Below are 17464 nucleotides of genomic sequence, written 5' to 3'. Positions count from 1 at the left end.
TAAACTGTCTATATAGGCTAAGATTGAGATTGAGACTGGAGGCAATTTTTATCAGGTGGAATGTAAATTAAGTTATATTACATAGTACAAAAAAAAAAAAAACGCCATATTGTATTTTCTCTTCAAGTGCTAATTGTTGTAGATGTCATGGTCATGTCACACATTTGTGAGGCCAATATGTAGCTAGGCAAAATTTGTATGGCTCAATCATAACGGATTCTTGGCTTGACTGTGATTTATTCACAGCATAATATTGCTCAACAGTCAGAGTATCTGTGTCACAGAGCCCTTTAATTAAGCAGTATGTTGCTAATAATATTTACTTGGATTTAAATGTCTTGAACATTATATTAAATTCAGTCTTGTTTGGTTGTGAAAGTAACAAATTCCATTTAGAGTCATAGTATGTCAATCATTCTCCATCTACCATTTAAAACCACTCTCTCTTCATTCTTTCCCTCACATGTAATTCTCAGCTATGTGGTCATACCCTTTGAGATAATTTTAACTGTTTGTAACTGCACCTTGTTGCCACACACTCCAGTCTTACCAAACTATTTGTCTGTGTCTGCAGAAATGACAGAGATGTGGACTTCTCTGGATGGAAGAGTTTTTTTTTTCCACTTGACATATTCAACGCCACACATAGATTGTTATAAATCCCTTTAAACAAAATGTACAATAAAACACAACCAATAATGTCAAACAAAGCTAGGCATTCAAAAGGTCCTTTTCTGTTCCAGCATGACTGTACCCCAGTGTGGGAAAAGTGTTGATAAAAGCCCTCATTTTAACCCTCATCAAACACATTTGAGATGAACAAGAACAACTGTAAGTCAGGCCTTCTCTCATGTCCAACAACAGTGACCTTTGACCTTTATTGGCAGGTGTGAACGACGTTTTTACGATGACTAGTTACCACCCTTGGGGATCCCGGTTCACACCCACAGTTGTGTGAGGTGCTGGGGGTAGGCGGCGGGGGAGCTCTAACATTCCTGACATCCACTGCTAGTGTGGCTTAGGACTGGATGAAGAATATAAAATCTTAAAATAAAATCTCAGATTTTTTTTACTTCCCCTTTATGCAAATAATAAAATAAAATGACAGTCTAAGGTATGTTTATGTTATATTTCAGTGGTCCCCAAACACCAGGCTGAGGACCATTTTGGACCGGGTCGCGGCAGGCTGTACAAGAAGGATGAAATAATTAAAAACTTACTGTACTTCCAGTTTATTTATTAACCAATTACAAGTGTCTATGATGGACTCTTAATGCATGTCAAGATACTAATGATCTCAGTCGCATGGCAAAGATAGCAAAATGAGTAAAAAAGAGGGTTTTTTGGAAAGTTTCTTTTTTCTTTTCTTTTTTGAGAGCTCAGTATTATTCATTCGGCAGCCTTCCCGAGTCAACATATCTTTTTAAAAAAAAATTTGCGTGTGCGTGAATTTGTGTAGTTTAATTCACCTGAAACCTTTTATAAATCCAAGACCCTTCACCTTAACTGAATACTGCAGAGTCCCGCCTGAGTCGTGACTCGTGAAGTTGTCAGGAGACCAGTAGAAGGATCAAATAAAAGAAAGATGAAACCAAGTGAAATTCAGCACCAACCAGACACAACCTTCCATCCACAGAGTTACAAATCCAGAATCTTTCACCAACCCAGATACATCTAAATTCCAACAGATTAGGGAGACCTCAAGAGACCAGAGGAAAGACTAAAGGAAGGAAGGCAGGATTGTTGAAGCGGCGTGAGATCCACCTACATCAACCTCCACTGATTAAAAAGTTTCATTGCCATGGGGAAAAGGCCCAGTGATTTGTCAACACAAGAGCTTATGAACAAGAAGAAAGAGGACGGGACATTCACAGGAGACCGACTTGAAATATGGATGTACGGCAACAGGTGACTCTCACTTACACAGCCCGCTCTGTCTGCACAATATGTGTCGAAGGGTTCTTGATTTAGCGTTATAGTGAGTTATGACTTTGAATTTGTTTTGCAGGGCCTCGTTACCTTGGCGTATTTCAGGAGGACGCTGCTAAATTACATAAAAATGTGGCATCACGTTTATTGTTACAGTATGCTGCTCGTATCGTTCATGATTAGTGTTACCATAGTGACCGTTGTTGTTACCTTTTTTGGTGTTTGTGCTGCGAGTAAAGGTACATAAAATATACAATGGATTTGTGTTTGCTGTTGTTGTGTTTTATTAATCAGCCATAACCAATCATAATGAAGGGTAGATATAAGATACAAGCTGTTTGTTGCAGTTAAAAAGTCAGGGATCTTTGCACTCATCTGGGCATTGGTGGATCATGCATGATGTCAAAAAATCTTTAACATTAACAATTTAACCTCCACAATGCATCTTTAAAGCCCTGTTTTGGCACTGTATGAATGTGCACCATAATAGGGTATATGCCACGGAAGAGGCGGGACGTGATTTTGCACATCAGTTTATTTCCGGTCCAGGTTGTGAACGTGACGCAGCACACACGTCGCAAACCGAACCGGAAACAAACTGATGCGCAAAAACAGTCCCGCCTCTTCCATGGCATATACCCCATTTGGCAATGTTCAGCGCATTTGACCAGACTGCTGTCTTTTCATACAGAAAAAAAATGTTAAACTGATTCTGCTTATTATTATTATTATTATTATTATTATTATTATTATTATTATTATTATTATTATTATTATTATTATTATTATTATTATTATTATTATTATGCCTTACGGGAAACAAAGGTGCTTAGGTGTTTAGGTGCTGAACAAGACTTAGACAAAATGCAGACCTTGTTTAAAAATATACCAGTTTGCAAAAGAAAACATTTGCTGCTTGCAAAACTGGTGCTAGACGAGCACCAACTCTTTGCTGGTAGGCAGCAGTGACGTGCGGTCAGGGCAGGCAAGGTAGGCACTGCCTGACCAAGGCTGAAATGAAACGAAAATGAATTGGCTTCTTCTATTGATTTATTTTTTTATTTTTTGCATTTCACATAGCCTACACTATAGATTTGAAAGTGACAACATCTGGCAATTTTCATAGCTCAATTAAAAAGGACTCACGACTTCTTCTGGCCTGCAGGCAAAAATGCTGCAAAATTCTCCTGCTGAAGGCACACGCCTCCGATGCCTCCAGCAGCCTTTGTGAGTAGCGATGTGTGTTCGCGCATACGTAGTCAGTTTCCCAGTAGAAAAGTCCTTTACGCAAATAGGCAGATTGCTACGCAGCCTTTTTACGTAGCTGTATTATTCCTATGCGAACATACGTTCGCACAGTGCATTCGTGAATTCACTTAGTGCACAGAACGGTGACGCCACTCTGGAAAATATAAAACTATTTTCACGACTTTCTTTTGAGGAAAAACTGCATCTTTTGAAGGATGGGAGACCAACGCCTTAGCTACCAGATCTTCAGCAAAGTAAGGGAAAGAGAATTATTTGTACTTTTCACAAAGAATGCTACAAAAGTTAATACCGTATTTTTTGGATTATACGTCGCTCCAGATTATAAATCGAACCAGCCAAAAAATGCCTAATTAAGAAGGAAAAAACATATATAAGTCGCACTGGAGTATAAGTCGCATTTTTGGGGGAAATTTATTTGGTAAAATTCAACACCAAAAACATACATGTCATCTTGAATGGCAATTTAAAATAAAAATAAAAGAGAGAACAACAGGCTGAATAAGTGTACGGTATACTAACGTGACATGACTGACATGCCTGGTAATGTCAGTACCGACGTAACATATTAAGAGTTTGTAGCGAGCAGTAACGGGAGGCGGAGTGTTGAAGCACGCAGCAAAAGGCTGGCGTTTTATTGACATCAGCTTCTGAGGTCTTAACAGCAACTCCCCACTCAGCTAGAAGCTAACAGGCTAACTCCCCTTTTCCACATAACAAAACCTTCCCACCCGGAACTCTCCCTTCGTCCCAACGTCCGTGAGTGAATTATGTTCCCGTCACTACAAGTTATTTATATAACTCTAGCATAATGAACATGCTAACAAGTTTACCAAACTATCAGTTTCACTCTGTCACGCCGCCACCAGAGTGGCGGGTCATGCTCTTATTTTTCACAGTCAGGTTCCTGTTTTATTTTGAAAATACTAACTCTCATCTCACCCCAGGTCACTTACCCTTCCTGCAGCTCACTGATTACCGGTCCACGCCCATGATTACCACCACCTGTTCCCAATCAACCCGGACATAAAAGCCACCTGAATCATTCCCTCAGTGCCGAAGTGTCACATCTCAGTGCATGGAAGCGGCCTCACAGTCCTTGATCCACAGTCCTTGATCCACAGTCCTTGATCCACAGTCCTTGATCCACAGTCCTTGATCCACAGTCCTTGATCCACAGTCCTTGATCCACAGTCCTTGATCCACAGTCCTTGTTCTATGTCTTGTCTTGTCTTGTCTTGTCTTGTCTTAATTGCCTTGCCTTGCCTTGCCTTGTCTTGCGCCCTTAGTTTGCCCCTTGTTTTCCTCCCTAGCGGAGCGCCTTTAATTGTCCCTGTTTTTGAGTGCCCTTGTTTTATCTCCAGTTTGGAGCTCTTTTTGTTCTGCCTTTTTTCCCTCTTTGAGAGGTGTTTTTTGGTTCGATTTATTAAAGCTGCAGCCTTGTTGGCCAACTGTCACTCTGCGTCTGAGTCCTACCTCCTCGCTCCGTGTCACACTCCAAATCACTCAATCCAATGAAATCTTCATCCTCGGTGTCACTTTTAAACAACTCCCCCAACTCGGAAGGTAGACGATGCTCTTCTACCGGCAATGTTGAACTTATCAACACAGGCCTAGAGCGCCCTTTTGCGGTTTAGTGTGAAAATAACATGTGAAATGATATAATGTGTTAATTTCACACATAAGTCGCACCAGAGTATAAGTCGCACCCCCGGCCACGCTATGAAAAAGACTGCAATTTATAATCCGAAAAATACGGTACTGGCTTTGTGGATGGTTTCACTTTGACATTGCTATTGCTAGCTTGTTTTTGCTGTGAAATGTCCACTTTATTAAATCCTTTCCGGGCATCCGGAAGGGTTTTTATTAACGTATGAAATCGTCCGGTTTTCATTGTGCGGCAAATGGGAGTCGGAGTGCACTGCACCATGTTTATCGCGACGGGCAGACACTCATTTGCGTACATCAGTTAGCGTTCAAATATTGTCCTCGGCTGCAACTGTGGCCCAGAGTTTTAGCTGAGTGGTGAAGTAATGAGCTGCCTCACGAGGGGCGAAGGGTACGAACCTCGCTCATCCCAATTTGTTTGCGGGCCAAAAAATGCGCTTAAAACGTGTCTGTCATAATCATTTTTGTCAAGTCATTTTTGTTTCTAACAATACAGAGGAGGCATGCATTAAAATAGTTTGAATATATAGCATCTTGGAGTAAACAGAGTATCATTTTTTAGTATATTAGTTAGGCCTAAGTAACCCCCCATTAAAATAGGGTCACAATAGGGTATGTTGTACACTCGCCTGCTGACACATACATTTGTAATTGGTGTGTATGTTTCAATTTACGACTGCCTGCCTACCCAAGCCTAGAGCTCACTGCACGTCACTGGTACGCAGGGACTACTATTTTTTCAGCAGCCAAGGGCGTTGACGAGAGGTTCCTGGTGAGAACTTCCAACTGCTATTTTACGACTAGGAGGCAGTAAATTCTCATGGGGCACTGCTTTCTAAATAAATGCTGACCAATGAAAGTTATATTGGTAATGTAATGATGTAGCTTTGGGTTGGCTTTCTGCCAGCGTGAAAACAAACCAGTGTTGGCGGGTGCTCAAGTTGAACCAAGTAGTACCAATTAGTCATTTAAAAATGTGTTAGTTTGAGTGGTGTGTGTCATAATGAGGTGTGTCACAAACATTTTGTTGATCTTGAGAGGGGCAACATATATAAGCATTCAATGCAAATTTAATCAAGTCAACATTTGAGCATGATATCATTAGCTTGTACAAATGTATTTCGTCAATGCGTATATGTGCATTTACTCATCGCAAGGTGCTATATTTTAAGCAATTGATGTGAATGTGAGGAGCGCCCTACTGAGTGTAGCCTACATGAAAAAAATAAAATAAAATAGTTTTGGAATTTTTCATTTTAGTTAGTTTGGATTTCATTTTGAGTTTTGTTTTTTAAGTGTAGTTAGTTTTAATTCGTTTTCAGGGTGGTTTTGTTAGTTTTTATTAGTTTTAGTTATTTAATAAATGCTTCGTTTTAGTTTAGTTTTAGTTAGTTTCAGTAGTAGTTTAGGTTTTTAAAAGAAATGTGTCTGACTTGTGCGCAATATTTAAAAAACACCATGGGAGCAAGGTTATCTGAGGGTGCTTTTCTATTGCCTGCTGCTAGATGACGTCACTTCTGTTAATATAATAATAAATCTACTTGAAATTACAGTTAAAATAATCAACAGAGGCTCATGCATTAAATCAAATACCAAAGACTAAAACGAGGGACATTTTGCTAACATTATAGTTAGTTTTAGTTCGTTTTGTAAACATAAAATGTAGTTTCAGCTCGTTTTCATTTTTTTAGAAAGCATTTTCGTTTTTTATTTTTATTTCGTTACCGTAATTGTTTTTTGAATTTTAGTTTTAGTTAAAATAACCTTGATGACACAACCTGAAGCGACCTTTGACCTCCTGAAACCTTCACACATCAAGCAACCAGCATCGCAACGTTGAGGTTTGAGAGTACTGCGTGTCAACTGTTATGTGTTAGCGGATGGGAGGCAATACCCTCTCTATCTCTCTCTCCGCATGTGTGGGCGTGCGTGCGTGAGTGGTTGTGTGTGTAGTGTCAGTAGGATGATGACAAAAATGATGGTAAGGAAGGGAAGCCTTTTGTCTGCACGTCCTCTTGTGTGTGACTGTTAGTGTGAAGGAAGGAAGATTAGCTGGGCTCGCAGACTATTTCTGTCCACTCATTGGCAGTTCGCAGTGTGTTAGCACGCACACATTCACGCAACCACGCAACCACGCGCCCGCCCGCACACAAAAGTCTGAGGCCAAGGCTTGTTTAAACAACAAAGCAGCCCCATCATCCTCAGCCCTTCAGGCAACAGAACCCCTTACTATCACTCTCACTAACAGGTTCAACCTCTCTGCCATATATCAGGTGTCACACACGGCGCCATATCATTTACATGCTATTGTTATTGTTGAGCAGGTGAATACAGTAAAGTGTACGCGCCTACACCCAATCTTAAGGTGTTTTAGTACCTTTTTGGATCTAATTGGGGCAGAATAGTCTTTGCACATTTAAATAGTCAATCACAACTATATTGTGCGCCTTGTGTTACGTTTGTTATTTTAATGCACTGTACATTACATGCATTTGGCCTCTTGCATGACCATTAAACCATAATTCCCAGCAGCGTTTACATCTGGAACTATGCCAGACAAGCACACTCTAAAGCATACTTATCTACAGGCAGACGGGAAGCGGCCCCCACCTCCCCTGTTCCTGTTTCTCAAAGAGTGTGTATTTAAGTGTGTTTGCGTGCGTACGCGTGTATAGAGGCCTGCTACTGTAGGCAATCAGCAGGAGGCACATTGAGAGGCATGGCAGAAAAACAACAAACAAATACTTAAGCAAAGAGAAAAGAAATGAGACAATAAAGTAGGAGAATAAGAAATGTAGCTAATTATGATAAAGAGAGAGTCAGCAAGTGAAAGATATGTGATTGTGGAACAACGCTGGCAGTGAAACTACTTCCTATTCCTCTCCCCCTTCCTCTGACCCTTGTTGAGAGGGGTGCAAAGATAAATCTAAAAATACTGTCAATGTTTATGAGACATATTTAGAAAACTGGAAAACATGAACATAGAGAGCTTAGAAGAGTGGCGGTTATTGCTATACAGTATTTCTTTCTGTTTAAGGTGTGAGATTTGCTTACGCCATTGAATTCATTGTGAATTGTTAGCCACGTAAATGTCCACAATGGACTTGATGCTTAAAGGGATGCTTCACTCATTGAGGCATTTTCAGTAGTAAAAATTTAATATTTTGTTGTTAATTAATGTGGTACCTTCATTATTTTTCACGTACAATTAATACCTTTAAAAAATGTTTTTTCCACTTGCTGTCGACTGATGATGACATCACCTGTGCTGCGGAAGTAGGTAACGACCAATCATGGCTCAGTTTACTGACCAAACCCAGAAAACAGGTGAACCATGATTGACCGTTCCCTACTTCCTCAGCACAGGTGATGTCATCATCAGTCGACACCAAGTAGAAAAAATATTTTTTAAATGTATTAATTGTGCATGAAATATAATGAAGTTATCAAATTCATTCTGGACAAAATATTAAGATTTCACTGCTGAAAATTGTTCAATGAGTTAAGTGTCCCTTTAAATAGATCATGTAAAGCTGTAATATTTTAAAAGGGATACTTGACTCTTTGAGACATTTTCAGCAGCAAAAAGTTTGTATTTTGTCCAGATTGAATTTGATAACGTCATTATTTTTCATGTACAATTAATACCTTCAAAAATATTTGCTTCCACTTACTGTCGACTTAAGATGACATCACCTGTGCTTAGGAAGTAGGTCATGACCAATCATGGCTCAGTTTGCTGACCAAACCGGAAAAACAGGTGAGCCATGATTGGCAATTACCTACTTCCTCAGCACAGGTGATGTCCTCTTCAGTCGACAGTAAGCGGGAAAATTAGTTTTTAAAGGTATTAATTGCACAAGAAAAATTATGACGTTATCAAATTCATTCTGGATAAAATATTAACTTTCTACTGCTGAAAATGGCTCAATGAGTCAAGTATTCCCTTAAGGTTACTTAAACACAAATTTGTTTGAATTAAATTAAGGATAACCATCAAGCCAAACCATCATAATGCTGATTATTTGTATTTTGCTGATTCTTCTTTTAAATTGTTTTTTAAGTTGTTCTGCGTTGTCATCGACAGCGTATATGGTCACTTGCCTGACAGTGTTGGCTCAGTTCCCACTTAGTGAATTTACTAGAAGTCTAAGATGCAGTCGACCTTTCTTCTGAACTCTGGTGAAATAAGCTGCAGCTCCATGTGACCCTCCAAAGGACGAGTGGAATATAGAAATCAGTTGATGTTTTGAGTCACCTGCATACTTAGCCTTTTGGGGGCCCAAGGCAAACGCCAAAAGCCCTCCACATCCTTGTATGACAAAGATTTTGAATATTAATGTTCATCATCAACGATGGAGTCATGATAATGGTGGTATATTTGCGAAGAACCTTAATCAACATTTAATAGGATTTCCCATTTTAATGTTATTCCTCATGTCGACTGTATCCTCCTTTGGCTGACTAACTACAGTGCTAAAAGCGTTTGAATCAGTGGAAGAGTGAGGTTGTCCTGCAACTCTGAGGTTGTGGGTTTGATCCCAGGTCATTGTGACCTTGTCGAAGCATCCTTGAGCAAGATAGTGAAGCCCCAGTTGCTCCCGATGCTGCATCGAAATAGGTAAATGAGTATCAAAGTATTAAGCGCTTAAGGTGAAAAAGCACTGTATAAAGGAGTTACCATTTACAGTCATTGGTCAAATAGCACAGACCGATCTTACTGATCTAAGTAAGGCCACTACAATGATTTACTCACAAAAACATCACTGAAAATATGAGGTAAAATATTTTGTATCACATTACAAATGTAGGATTTATCAATACAATATTTATTTCGTTATTTTTATTTATGACCCTCTACTCAACTCACTTCCGACATAACAGGCTCGTTGCACAAATCCACTGCTTCCTGAACTCAACACCATTCCTTCATTTCCTGTCTTTCATGAGTGGACAATCTGATTAATCCAGGTGTGCCTGATGTCAGTAACTACAACGACATTGGCCAGACACACCTGGATTAATCAGTTTGTCCACTCATTAAAGAGAGGAAACAAAGGTGTGGTATTCAGTTCAGGGAGTAGTCGAGCTGTGCAAAGAGCCCACTTAAACTTGGCTCAGAGACACAAAATAAAAATTGATTATGACAATTACATCCTAAGCACAACAATTACAACCAATTTTTGACACAAAAAACAAAGACTGAAGTGACCTCCTATGTGCAGCTACGTCAGTTTATACACAGCCACAGAAATACAGTACATGATCCTATTAGCATTACAACATTGTCATTCATTTTCCAAAGAAACGCCACAGTAGGATTAAAAAAAAGGAGAACTTTCTTCGGAAGTTTAAAAGGTCCAAAATGCAGAAAATAACACGCATAGTTTTTTTTTTCTGTAGCAGTGTTGAAACATCATTTTATTTATGCCAAGCTTGTGCTATGAAGCAAACACATATTGCACATCACTAACATCCAATAAAGTATGATTGCTGTACTTTGCTTGAAGCTTTTACACCTTGGAAATGTCAGAGAAAGTTTACACAGTTTTTAAACACACAATTGGCGTGCAGGTAAATGAGCAGTTACATTCCCATGGCTGACTGTAGAAAACTGGAAACATTTGGTTTCTCTTGTTACACTAACGTGCATATTTTTTTTTAACTCAGGGAAGATACAAAGGCGACCAGGAAAAGAGAAAACCCCACATTGAAAAGTCCGGAGCATGTGTGCAGTGCAACCCACAGAGAACTTTTCATCCCCCCCCTTGTCTATGCTACATGAGTGTTTCTGACCTAATCTTGTTCATGCGAGTCTGTGTGTAATGTTTTAGTCAGTGCAAATATAAACACATGAGGCTCTATATTTGCAGACAGTGCAACTAAGTGTAAAAATTGGTGCATTTGGATTTTTGTGCTTGGAATGTACCTGTAGGTGGGCGTTCGACATGCCGAATGTGTTTCCTTTTAAATATGTCTGCCAACTTGGTGGTTGAAAGCAGACGAAACTTTATGCCTGAACCAAGTCTAACTATCAGTGTACTTGATGACCAGTCGCAGAACACAAGAAAATCATTGTATTCCTCCACAATGTCAAAGACTATCAGCATGTAAAAGGCAAGTTGATAGGCTTTGAATTGTTATGTGCCGTGAGGCAAAGCAAGGCCAGGACCCAGGATGCAGAGTGAGCGACAAAGTCCACAGTTTATTGTTCACAAAAGTACCAACAGAAAATCACCTTGCTCAGGGAAAAAGTTCTAGAAAACAAAGTAGCAACCAAAAATCACCTTGTTCAGGGATGAAAAAACACTAAAGCGCAAAGTAGCAACATAAAACACTAGGAACCAAAGTAGCAACAGAAAGAGCCGTCTTAATAGACCGGTAGAACGAGAAGCAAGAAACCACTACAAGCCGGAGACCAGGGACTAGAACACAACAAGGGTGTGGCAGGAGGAGACAAGCAAACGTAGCAGGTATGGCAAGGGAATCTTCCGGCACAGAACCAAAGGAGGGGCTGGTTAAATAGGTTGTTGGCTCATCAGGCTGATGAGCCTCAGGTGTGGGAGCAGGCCTCTGCCTGCGAGGTTGGCGCCGCCTCCTGCCACACTCCGGAACTGCTAGAGAGACAACAGAACCATCACAGTACCCCCCCCCTAAGGAACGCCACCCGGCGTTCGACCAGGCTTATCAGGGTTACGGGCATAGAACTCACGCAGCAGTTGCGGGTCCAAAATGAGGGCACGTGAGATCCAGGAGCGGTCCTCCGGGCCGTACCCCTCCCAGTCGACGAGATACTGGAACCCCCTGCCCCGCCTGCGGACATCAAGGATGCGATTCACGGTGTATGCAGGGTGTCCATCAACGATCCGGGGAGGAGGCGGCGGTGGGGCGGGTGGCTGGAGGGGGCTATCCACGACCGGTTTCAGAAGGGACACGTGGAAAACGGGGTGGATCCTGAGGGATGACGGGAGCCGGAGTCGGACAGCATTCGGGTTGATGATCTTGTCAATGGGAAAAGGGCCAATGAAGCGTGGAGCCATTTTGCGGGAATCCACTTGAAGGGGCAGGTCACGTGCGGAAAGCCAGACCCCACTTGGTAGTCGGGGGCTGGGGTTCTCCTCCGGTCAGCCAGGCGTCGGTTGCGCTCCGCTGTCCTGGACAGCGCTGCTCGAGCCTCCTTCCAGACTCGTCTGGCACGGCGGAAGTGGGCATGGATGGACGGGACGGCAACCTCGGACTCCTGGCTGGGAAACAGAGGGGGTTGGTAGCCCGAGGTCACCTTAAATGGGGACATGCCTGTGGCAGTGCTGATCAGTGTGTTATGCGCGTATTCCACCCATGGGAGGTGCGCGGACCAGGAGGCAGGAAGGCGTGAGGCTACGCAGCGCAGAGCTGTTTCCAGGTCTTGATTTGCACGCTCCGTCTGACCGTTTGTTTGGGGGTGGTAGCCGGAGGAGAGACTGGGAGAGATCCCCAGTGCCCGACAGAAAGCCTTCCAGACTTGAGAGGTGAATTGTGGACCCCTGTCCGACACGATGTCTGTGGGGATTCCGTGGAGCCTGAATACATGTTGGACCAATAGGTTAGCAGTCTCCAAGGCGGTGGGGAGTTTTGGGAGGGGGACATAATGAACCGACTTGGAGAATCTGTCGACGATGGTAAGGATTGTGTCATTGCCCTCGGATGGGGGAAGTCCCGTGACGAAATCCACCGCGATATGCGACCATGGCCGAGAGGGGATGGGCAAGGGGCGTAATAGGCCTGCCGGGGCTTGATGAGGTTTATTGCGGGTGCAAACTGAGCATGACGCAACAAAAGCCCGAACATCGGCAGCCATGGTTGGCCACCAGAAGCGCTGTTGGATCAGGGAGAGTGTCCGGTGGATCCCAGGGTGGCAAGCGATTCTTGAGGTATGCCCCCAGAGGAGCACAGGAGTCCTGGCGGCAGGTGGCACGAACAGTTTCCCTGGAGGACATTCATTTGGAACTGGTTGGTTGTCAAGTGCCTCCTGAACTTTCTTCTCCACTCGCCACCGCATCGCCCCGACCACACACTCAGGGGAGAGGATCGTGCTTGAGTCCCTCTCTTCCTCTCCAGAGGCGAACTGCCGGGAGAGGGCGTCAGGTTTCAGGTTTCGGGAGCCGGGGCGGTAGGTGAGGGTGAAGTTGAAGCGTCCGAGGAAGAGAGCCCAACGAGCTTGACGAGAGTTCAGTCGTTTGGCGGTGCGAAGATAGGACAAGTTCTTGTGGTCCGTCCAAACAATGAAGGGATGAGCTGCACCCTCCAGCCAATGCCGCCATTCTTGGAGGGCTAGGACCACTGCCAGGAGTTCGCGGTTGCCCACATCATAGTTGCGCTCCGCCGGGGAAAGCCGGCGGGAGAAGTAAGCACAGGGGTGTAGTTTTTGGTCCGCAGGCAGGCGCTGAGAGAGGACGGCCCCCACTCCTGAATCTGACGCATCCACCTCTACCACAAACTGCTGCTCGGGATCTGGGTGGGCGAGAACAGGGGCATTAACAAAGAGTTCTTTCAGACGGTTAAAAGCACATTGAGCATCAGCAGACCACACGAAGCGAAGTTTGTTTGAGGTCAAACACGTGAGAGGAGCAGCTATACTACAATAGTTTCGGATAAATCTCCTATAGAAGTTAGCGAACCCAAGGAAACGTTGTAGCTGCTTCCGATTGGTAGGCAGAGGCCAATCTTTAACCGCTTCGATTTTAGAGGGATCGGCCCTGAGCCGCCCCTTTTCTATCACATAGCCCAGGAAATTAACAGTGGAAACATGAAATTCACATTTCTCAGCTTTAACATACAGTTTGTTTTCTAGTAACCTCCTCAGGACATCTCTTACGTGCCCCACATGCTCTTCATGTGATTGAGAAAAGATGAGAATATCGTCTAGATATGCAAAAACGTTCTTATCTAGCAGGTCTCTGAGTACATCATTCACAAATGACTGGAATGTTGCTGGAGCGTTTGTGAGCCCAAAGGGCATGACCAAATACTCAAAATGTCCCAAATGGGTATTGAAGGCAGTTTTCCACTCGTCGCCGTTGCGTATCCTTACCAGGTGGTAGGCGTTTCGGAGGTCCAATTTGGTGAACACCATTGCATTGTGGAGAGGGCTGAATGCAGCGTCCAGGAGCGGCAGAGGGTACTTGTTCTTAACTGTGATGGTGTTTAAGCCAGTGTAGTCAATGCAAGGACGCAGAGTTTTATCCTTCTTTTCCACAAAGAAAAACCCTGCGCCTAATGGAGATGAAGACGGTCTTATAAGTCCTGCAGCTAATGATTCGGTGATGTATTTTTCCATTGCTTCCCGTTCGGGTTTGGTTAAGTTGTATAGTCTGTGTGTTGGGAGTGGAGCCCCAGGGAGCAGTTCTATAACACAGTCATAGGGTCTATGTGGGGGAAGGGAGCACGCCAAGTCTTTTCTGAAAACTGCCTCTAAATCGTGGTATTCACTGGGGATGTTACTTAGGTCAATATCTTTTGAGTAGTGGGGAGAGTTAGGACCCCTGGCAGGTAGGGCTGACTTTAGACAGTGGCCATGGCAATAGTTGCTCCAGTTCCGAATCGTACCTGTGGACCAGTCTATGTGGGGGTTATGCAGCTTCAACCAGGGAATCCCTAGAATTGCGGTGTTGAGGGGGGAGGAAATCACATAGAACTCAATTACTTCATGATGGTTACTAGAGAGTGTCAGATTAATGGGTGTGGTTCTGTGTGTAACCCTTTCTAGAAGCCTCCCGTCGACTGCAAGAACTTTCTTGGGGGAGGTCAGTGGAGTCAGGGAAAGATTGTTGTTTTTAACATAGTCAATGTCTATGAAGTTGTCATCGGCTCCGGAGTCTATCAGCACCTGGACAGGTAACGAGCAAAGTGTCGTGTGAATCATACCTGGTACCTGTATTTGGGAGGACGAGGGGGAAGATATTCGGCTCACCAGTGCCTCCCTTCCTACTGGTGAGCCCCGGCTTTTGGCAACTCGGGGAAGCTTGCCAAGCAGTGGCCCCCCTGGCCGCAGTACAGGCACAGTCGGCTCCTCATGCGTCGCTGTCGTTCGACAGGGGTGAGTCGAGCCCTGCCCAACTCCATGGGCTCGTCGCGAGGTGCTCGGAGATGAGGCGGTGGAGTTCCCCATGACGGTTGAGCTGGACGGTGAGAAGGTCGACGAGCGACGAGCCATGTCCATCTTCCTCTCCCGCCGTCTCTCCCTGAGCCGATTGTCTATCCGTGTTGCTAATGTAATAAGGTCATTTAGTGAGTTACATTCATCCCTTAAAGCCAACTCATCTTTTATCTCCCCAGCGAGCCCCTTTTGAAAAATTGTTTGTAGCTCAGAGTCCCCCCATCCGCTACTGGCTGCCAGAACCTGGAAAGTTAATGCATATTGAGAGACAGAGTGGCTACCTTGACGCAGATCCAGCAACTGGCCAACTGCTTCCTTGCCTCGCACCGGGTGATCAAAAATGAGTTTCATTTCTCCGGTAAACTGTTCATAATCATTTAGCACTGCCGATCCTTGTTCTGTGATTGCCAAGGCCCAAGCGGCCGCTTGTCCTGATAACAGACTCATAATGAAGGCGATTTTTGACTGGGAAGTAGCATAAGTACTGGGTTGCTGGTTAAACACTAATCTACATTGTAGCAAAAACTGAGCACATGTGCCTAAGTCTCCAGAATACCTAGCAGGAATCGGAATAAATGGCTCTCTGGGCGAAGACGGCTGGGAGGCTGGAGGGGTTGCCGCCGATGGAGAGGGCGAGCAACCAGAGGAGCTGGACGACGGCAGTTGGTGACTCAGGGCTGCCATCTGCTTGTTCAGCTGGTCCACACTGGTGGTGAGTTGCTGTAGATGGTCCATCACTTGTTGCAGGGTTGATTGGTGTTGTCCAACAAGTGCTCCTTGTGCCGAAAGCGCACTCCTTAAGCGCTCTGACTCTGCTGGGTCCATTATGGCCGGAGGATTCTGTTATGTGCCGTGAGGCAAAGCAAGGCCAGGACCCAGGATGCAGAGTGAGCGACAAAGTCCACAGTTTATTGTTCACAAAAGTACCAACAGAAAATCACCTTGCTCAGGGAAAAAGTTCTAGAAAACAAAGTAGCAACCAAAAATCACCTTGTTCAGGGATGAAAAAACACTAAAGCGCAAAGTAGCAACATAAAACACTAGGAACCAAAGTAGCAACAGAAAGAGCCGTCTTAATAGACCGGTAGAACGAGAAACAAGAAACCACTACAAGCCGGAGACCAGGGACTAGAACACAACAAGGGTGTGGCAGGAGGAGACAAGCAAACGTAGCAGGTATGGCAAGGGAATCTTCCGGCACAGAACCAAAGGAGGGGCTGGTTAAATAGGTTGTTGGCTCATCAGGCTGATGAGCCTCAGGTGTGGGAGCAGGCCTCTGCCTGCGAGGTTGGCGCCGCCTCCTGCCACACTCCGGAACTGCTAGAGAGACAACGGAACCATCACATGAATAGTGGTGATTCAAGTCGGCCATGCATGCTCATGCCCACAATGGCGCAAAATGCCATTTTTAATGCACCACGTTACTGAATATGGGTCTGCTAAAATACCAAAACTTAATCTAGCCCATCCCTCACAGATTTAGATCGTGCCTCGTGCCAGACATGCAATGGGAATGAGAATAGAGCCTATTGTCTTATGTTGCAATCTCTATCAGACAACAGATTCCATCTTGGCTTCCTGTGTGTGACTGTGCCTGAGCGCATTTTTAGCTAGTAATGTATGTCTGTGTGTGCACACTTAATGCAAACATTATGAGATTAAACTGTGCTCCATTGAGAATTTTTGTCCATGGTTACCTGCTGTTATTACACAGCAACATGCATTTGAAAAGAATCCAATCAGCTCTGTCTGCCCAAAGACTATCTACTCTGTTCGTTGTTTGCACGGCTTCCCACTAAATAAAATGCAGAAAAAAACGTATTGTAAAATTTAGGAGAGAAATAAACTTGCATTGGCACAATTATAATAGCTTCAATTCACTCACTGGTGACTTTTGTACAATATTTTGCATAGGGATGTAACGATATCCAAACATCACAATACGATATTATTACGATATGAAGGTCACGATATAATTATCACGATATTGTGGGGTCGTTGGCGATATTTAAAAAAGCACAATATTGTAAAAAAAGAGAGTGATACTAAAAAACAAAACAAAACACATTATTGTGTTTTTGTACATAACAGCAATGCATATAAACCACCTACAATCTCTAATAACAATATTGAGGCACTTATTTGCTAATGCAAGCACACATTTAGCGCTTCACAAATTAGTTTCCCCTTCATCTAACAATTAGCATAGATTTTAAACATAGAAGGCCAAAACATCCCTAATGAAAATTAAATTGCACTAATGAACTAGCCACTAGAGGGTGCTAGAACTGCACAAATGGAAATCAACATGACCTTTTTAACAAATGTGTTCCTTTTAAATCTTGTGAACATGACGACGACGATATTGTGGCAGTTTTAATATCACAATATCACGATATTGCCCTTATCGCGACATCCCTAATTTTGCAGTGTAGTAGTGAAATTGTTGTCTGTTCATCCAAGAGA

Source organism: Festucalex cinctus, chromosome 1 (genome assembly GCF_051991245.1).
Source record: "Festucalex cinctus isolate MCC-2025b chromosome 1, RoL_Fcin_1.0, whole genome shotgun sequence".
NCBI lineage: Eukaryota > Metazoa > Chordata > Actinopteri > Syngnathiformes > Syngnathidae > Festucalex > Festucalex cinctus.
The sequence above is the reverse complement of the archived record's forward strand: the minus strand, read 5'-3'. Positions refer to the sequence as shown.